This window comes from Bolinopsis microptera, chromosome 12, assembly GCF_026151205.1.
Source record: "Bolinopsis microptera isolate Bmic1 chromosome 12, MBARI_Bmic_1.0, whole genome shotgun sequence".
NCBI lineage: Eukaryota > Metazoa > Ctenophora > Tentaculata > Lobata > Bolinopsidae > Bolinopsis > Bolinopsis microptera.
Window position 1 is genome coordinate 2,180,285 of NC_087083.1, and position 7,328 is coordinate 2,187,612.

Genomic DNA, 7,328 nt, shown 5'->3' on the forward strand with positions numbered 1-7,328 from the left:
AATTTAGTGATGTAAACACTAGTCGCAATATACTGGAATTGGATCGAGCGCGTTTCTATGGTTACTAAGCGCGTGCCCAAATATAATAATGATTAGTCCGCTCATTAGCAATTTGAGAGCGTGTCGCATGTAGCATTATTATAATTCTATGATATAGTCTATATTAGATTTAGTTTTTCATTCCTTGGCGGTCCTCATTTCTGTGGGATATGTTAATGTCCCAGTTTATGTACCTTACATGATTTTGAAATATAGTATCAAGGAGAAATAAAACATAAAATTCAGTCATCCGATCAACACTAGAGGTCCTAATGAAATGAAATCAAGACTTCAAACACGTACAATTATTGGCACTAAAGAAGTATTGTCAAGTGTGATTCGTGGTCAGAAACGTATGCCATTCTGTATGTAAGCCACAATTAGGAGGAAACATCAAGATAGTACAATATTAGTATTACAACTTTACAGATGACAGATAACAAATGTAACTGTCACCAAAATGCAGTTAAGCCTAACGCCTACTTTAGGCCTAACTCTGCGTTGGGCCTTTCTGGTTAGGTCTAACTGCATCTTGGTGACAGTAAGGAGTAAGTATAACATCAAAATTTAACTAACCAAATATTTTAAAATTTAACTAACAACGACAGTTAAGACTAGCTTTGCAAATTTAAACTTGGCAATGTTGATACTAATTCGCGGCTTCGTTTTTAATACCTTAAAAACATTGGACAGTTGTAAACATCAAACACAGATGAAATCTTTAAAAGAGATCTCGCACTTTTAGTCATGACATATTATTATTATAAATACCAAACAAGATCTTAAAACTCAAAAGCTAGATTAGCACAAGTGACTAATTTAAGAATGCCCGACGGGTAAGGTGCACGGTTCAATACCGGCAGTCATCTCTTTTTTACTTTTTGAAAAAGTTCGTCCATCTTCTCCCCCACATAGCATGTATTGACTGTTGAGTCTTAACTAGATCTACCGTATTTTCCAGGCTTCAAAGGGTGTAGTTGTTCCATGCTCCAATTAATTCTAATTAATAATAAATTGAATTATAAACACTGCTCTCAAGTTTTAAAACTTTTACTCAGCTGTGTGAGAACAACTACAAAAGAACAAACTGAGATAAGTGCCACAAAAACTCTATCCTAAATTAACAGCCTTCCCGGCAATACACGAAATAATAATATAACTCAGTAACTTAGAGTCTCGAGTTCATGAATTAAGTTTTTCCAAATCATGAGTTGATAAACCGGTGAACAGATAAGTCTTGTAGAACTTGTAACTCTTCACTTTATATATCGTCGATCGGGTCCTGAAATATTAAACTCTGTTAATTTATGATCACAATTATATATCTATGGGGCCATCAGCCATCTACTTAGTACGTCTTGCATATATGATATAGAGGGGTTGGATTTGGAATTTCGGACAGGGGGATGCATATGCCGAGGGGTGGTTTCTGAAAATCCGGACGTCCGTGGGGCGGGGTACACCTTTTCACACCAGCCAAACAAAGGCCTAAGTTCTCAAATAATTACATGATAAAATTTTATAATGGATTACGTGGTGGTGCAGTGTGCGCGCGCGGACGCGCGAAATATTAATTTGATTTTTGGTTGTTGAAAATTGTGTCTTTTTAGCACGAAAACTGCCGAAAATTTGCTAGTTGAAACAGATGTTAACTCACCCTGGTTATTTTGTGAAATTTGATTTGGTACATTGCAAACTAGGGCCTCTGACCGAACTTTTGAGGGGCTTCCGGACTTGAGGGGCTTAGGCCCCAAGTTGGCGCTAGCACCCTGCGTTGATGAACGTTTTAGTAGAAGTTCAACTACAAATCGATTGTTTACATTTTACAACTAAGTCAAGTAACGACCACTTTGAGATCTTGCAGATCTTAGCACCGTAGCTGTTCATTGTAATAGCCCTCGACTATTGCAGGAGACAAGCCTTAAGCAAGCACCCTGAAATATGATTTACCATAAAGCCTTATAGGAGTGGGAGAGTTAAGGCGGAGAATATATCGGACACAGTTTTTGCAGATGACATTGCTCTTATAGCGAATTCTGTAAAAGAGGCAGAGAAGCTGATGCAAGAGGTTGAAAGAGTTACCACTACAGTGGAACTTAGAATGAATGAAAGGAAAACCAAATTCATTACACATTTGTTTGGTTGTATTCTTAAGTGCTCGCTTATCAGTTATTTGTTGCTAAATTGTGAGCCGAGCATGCAATAAGGTGAAGCGAGACATACAATCACAAGTACGAGAGTTTATCAGCTGTTTATATACAACCACACTTCTGGTATATATACTGAAACGTGAATTATCGGTTTTAATTCATGTCTGCTTTTTTTAAACCATCGAAGGACAGAGAGGATCTCAACAGCTGGTGGACACAGACGGCAACTCCGATCCTAATGAAAATAAACAGATGGATATCGACGCAGATGAACTATCTAAGAAACTGGATGCATCATGCAGCAACAAGCAACGGATGTGTTGACTACACAATGGGGATATGCCCTCACGGAATAAGTGGACGGACTCTCCACCAGGGTAAAACTACATACAGCAAGCTTCATCCTAAGCCGCTGTAAAAAGTTTACACGTTTCAGCACTGATTCTAATGAGGGCTGTACTTTAGGTTCAGGGTGTCAGCTCTACCACCCAAAGCAAAAACTCGGTTCAACACAAGCAGTGTTTTAAAGAACAATGCACTCTTGTTCATCTGGTGGGAACTAAGCGTGTTAAACCCTCCAAAGATAAAGATACTCGGAAGAAGGACGGCAAATATCCAGGTGGTGAGAGCCGTCCAGATCGGGGATCTTACAGGCGCACTGAGGGTACTTCTGCTGCCAACGAGCCTTCGGAAAAAACGACCGACATGGCAACTCTCAACATTCAACCTCTTTAAATTTAGAGATACAGTACAGAACCTACTCAAAGTGATGCAGGCAAACTTTCAGTCGGAAATAATTTCCCTAAAGAATCAAATAAAATAGCAGGTCAAGAGTCGAAATTCAGCAGCTTCTTCCCAACTGCGAACCAGATGCCTCATGCTCAAATGTTCCCGCCAAAATTTTACATACCTAACTTCCTGTTCCATTTGTCCTTGTATCTTTCAACCGGATATTATCCAACTACCAGTATACAATTTACACTATACATTGCACAGTGCAGTGTACACTGTACACCTAAACTCACGAACATGCAGTAGATGAATCCATAAATTTGGAACATGGGGACATCGAAGTATTGGCTGTATTTGAGTGCTGGGAAGCCTCAATTCGGTTTTCTAAGATGGAAAAAGTAGTCAGAACGGTCCAAAATTGGTCGAGTGACATATTGGGTACTTGTGGAGATATGAGAGCAGCAAACCCCAGATAAGTTCGCACCAAAGTGTCACTGTTATAGAGAAATGTAGCATAATATTTTGTGCTCCTCTTGATTGCAGTAGAATGTCCAACTTCTCAGTGGTATGGGTAACACTATTGTGGCCCCAATATATTCATCACTAAATGTTAAGATCGTAAACAGGGAGACAATTTGGACTCACCCTATGTGTAACCCCATCGTTGATGCTGCCCTCCATGCCAACTCCATAGGTTTACCTCGCATATAGTGATTAGTGATAGACAGTTACCTGAAAGATGAAGTGGTTGGAAAAGTGAACAGACTATATTCAGGGACAAACCGTCCTTTTAATAGGAAAGATGATGTTTTTTTTTATTATTAAATACTTTTCAAATTTTACAGAGTACAGCAATAGATGAATATAAAATAGAATCGTTCAAAATATCGCCCCCATCTGTAAAATATGATGGGCACCCAAACACGGTAAACACATAGTGAACTATGTCCGCAGTAACTTGGACCCATACATAGTAGCAAGCATTTAATGTTTAATGCGGTTTTCAGCGAACCTTTTCGTCGTTGAACTTGAGAAGCATTTTCTTTTCGTTAGCACTACGGGACGAAAAACAGGACACCGGAGTTGGAGATTGTTGACACGGAGAAGTCCAGCACGAACCTGGGTAACTTAAATCAGTCTTATGAGGTGGATTAATTTCGTTACTGAACAAATTTCGATATTTTAAAGTCAGTAGTCGGTACCATCTTTTGCGGTTCGATTTTATAGTAGAATTCATAAGATTTGATATCAGAATCTTGCCATAATTCTGTTATACAGTGGACTGAATGACAGTTAATTAACAAGCACGCATATTAGACGACCTGCATTAGTGCAAGATATCACGTGGACCGGTCACGTGCAAAGCATCTCAACTCCCGCACTATCTGGGTAGTTTGTACATGAGAACCCTCGTTACCATGGTTTCTACGCAACTTGTATTCGTTTACATAATTTGCACGTGGGCGGTCGTACATTATACATTATACAGCAGAAATAATTCTTTGAATTATAGTATTGATGAGAGGTTCAGTTGGTCCTTACTGCTTCAAAGTCAAACACAATATAATCTACAGGCTTTAGTACTTTATAATTATTACTCATGTACGAGTTCTAAATATCATGTAGCTTTATATATTATAGAATATTCGGTGCAACCATATTTTACTTTGAGCAAACAATTGTACCTATATATTCTCATCGTTGAGAGTAGTAGAATATTCTATATCACGTGCTCCGGAACTCCGTTATTATCCAACTTTTAACATAATATACATTTTAGAGGCAGCTTCTAATTTTAGCATGTTTGGAACATCATAAGAAGGGAAGCTTTGTAAGTAAGGGGTATTGTTTACTTTTACGCGATCGTGATATATAAGACCAACAAATTAAGATTTAAAATATTTCTCACGGTAGCAAATATTTTGTAATGCGATGTAACTTCGCTTCCTTTTCATAACATAAAACCGCAGTACTAAACACAGCACTTATATCGACTCAGCCCTGCTCATTAATTATTAACACTAGCTGCAGGTATAGCTTATAATTACAAGAATGTTAGTTCACATGTCCATGTCCATCTAAACTTTAATGAAAAGGATTATTGCTAAATAAATGGCCCGCTTGTAACTGATTTTAAACAGACCTGGTATATAATTTTCCATTAAGTTCCTTTGATAGTAAGTCTAGCCAATCTTCGAGCAGTATCCGTGGCATCCGTACTAACGTCAACACACTCTTTCATAAAGTACAGTACTGGAACCAAATTTACGATCTGAAGAGTAAATATCACAATAATTTACAGAAATTATTTGAAACCTACTTGTCAGTTATATCAATTTACAATATATAGTAATCTGCTAGGGCTTTCCTAATATTGATTATACGGTCCGGTTGAGTACACATTCTAAAACAATACCAGTTTAACGATATTTTAATTCAAATTCTACTCTATTCTTCTATTTCAGTCTGTTTCTAATATGAGCATTGCTCCTCGAGGCTCGACCATCTCAAGTTTAATTGTTACCAATTTAAAACGAAAAGTGCTGCAGTCTTCAATCTAAAACTGACCTGAACACTGAAGGCGGCAATGCTTGACATCTTGTTAGTATGAAGTATCCCTTCATCAGGTTCAGGAGAGGTGTGCGGGGATCTTTATTAGCAGGCTTTCCTGGACCACGATTTAGCTGACAGGGTTCTCCTGAGAAAATAAAATAGTCAACATGCGTTTTGCATTTATGTTTGCAACTGTCAGACAGCGACAGGATGCAAAAATATGAACTTTCATAAATTAAATATAAAGAACAAAAGGTACCATGCAGCTGTAAAATTCAGTCAGTATATTTTTAAATGCCTTAATTGGTAATCAGAATCCAGACAAAAGATGGTGGCTTAATAAATACGTTACATAAACTTTATACCAAAAGCATAGACCGTACCTGACTCAATCGATTATTGGTATCGCCGTTTGCACCGTTTACTTAGGGAACAGAGGCGATAATACCAACCGGATAGCAGGTCAATGGCAGTTTTGTCAGATTTGTCAGAGAATTTGGCATGTCTCTAGTACCTTTTGGTCTTCCCAAGATGCTCGATCATGGACATTCTTAAGAAGCTTGTCGATAATTTCAACACTAGGGTAACCTAGAAACAAACACAATTAACTCATAATAGTAAGAGGACATAAATTAGACCATGCAGTACGATGTTAACACTGCGATGTTAACACTGGACGGTTACATAGCGAATGTAGTTGATTAGAATTCCTGCAATTCAAGCAGTTATTCGCATACAAAATCTTTGAAAAGCGAAGCGGGATATGTACAGGAATCTTAACTTACTTTTTGTTTGGTTGCCACCTCTTGGCAAAGAATGCAGTTATCTAGCGTAAAGTTGACCCGAGAAACGTTATTATTTAGACAAGATTATAGTAATCTGAAAGTGAGGACGGTTAGATTAAATTAACAGATTACGAAAGTAAAAAGTAAGATAGATTAAATTCGAATTTCTAACAATTTTTTATGCACAAATATTCATGGCATGCGAGTATAAAAGTTGTACAAAAAGAGCACACGTACCTTTTGATTGCAGTTCACGAATGAACAATGTGAGAAATCTTTATCTATCGGGCATCCCTGGGGAACGCAGGGCGGGCCTACACCCCACACACTTCGAGTTCAAGTCTTCCTCCACAGCATTCCAATAATATGGTACAGTAGAATGATCCCAGGGGTGAAGCAAAATAGGGAGTGGCAGCGCGACAAAGTTGGCAACAATATGATCGTAAGGGTCTTAGCTAATACTACCATATTCCGTTGCGAAATCGTTGTGAACAAACAAACCGATCCGATTCCAACCACAAACGGAACTCTACAAGCAACATAGATTTAGAGTTCCTACAATTACCCATAGAAACGTAACGCTTGCGGAGATATTCAAATATTAAAAATGTACAGCATTTAGTGTTTTGAGCCGCGCATTTTTGAACTTTTGTCGTGTTTATTTACACAATTATTTGGCGAATGTAATTACAAATCTAAATATCGAAAATATGAGATTCCAGATTCTTAATTTCAAAATTTATGTTTCTTCATACTTAAATAGGTACGTGGCACTAATATTTGTCATTTATTTTGCACGATACGTGCTTTTAAATTTTAATAAGTGTAATGAAACTATAAATTTACTTTATCATTTATATATTATGATTTTGGCCTAATAACTTGGTGAATTAAAACTTTGTGATCGCAATGTATATTTGAAGTTTACTTGTGATATCATTATTTCTGCCGCAACATTGTGATTTTTAATAAAAATTATCAATAACTAGAACTTACAACATATAAAGACGCGCGCGATAAAAATACAAAGTTATAATGAATAATTTATATATAAACAGTTTTTTCAATT

General features: G+C 37.2%; 1 long non-coding RNA gene across 1 annotated transcript; it reads right to left on the bottom strand.

Annotated features, from left to right (window-relative positions):
- Window positions 1-280: 280 nt before the first annotated feature.
- LOC134824228 (uncharacterized) lies at window positions 281-6,822 on the bottom strand. The gene is made up of 8 exons (XR_010161363.1): window positions 6,497-6,822; window positions 6,260-6,353; window positions 5,858-6,062; window positions 5,490-5,619; window positions 5,065-5,193; window positions 3,934-4,040; window positions 3,567-3,653; window positions 281-1,321 (listed from the first exon to the last, which is right to left on the bottom strand). It is a non-coding gene; the product is annotated as an uncharacterized LOC134824228 (long non-coding RNA).
- Between the last annotated feature and the right edge of the window lie 506 nt (window positions 6,823-7,328).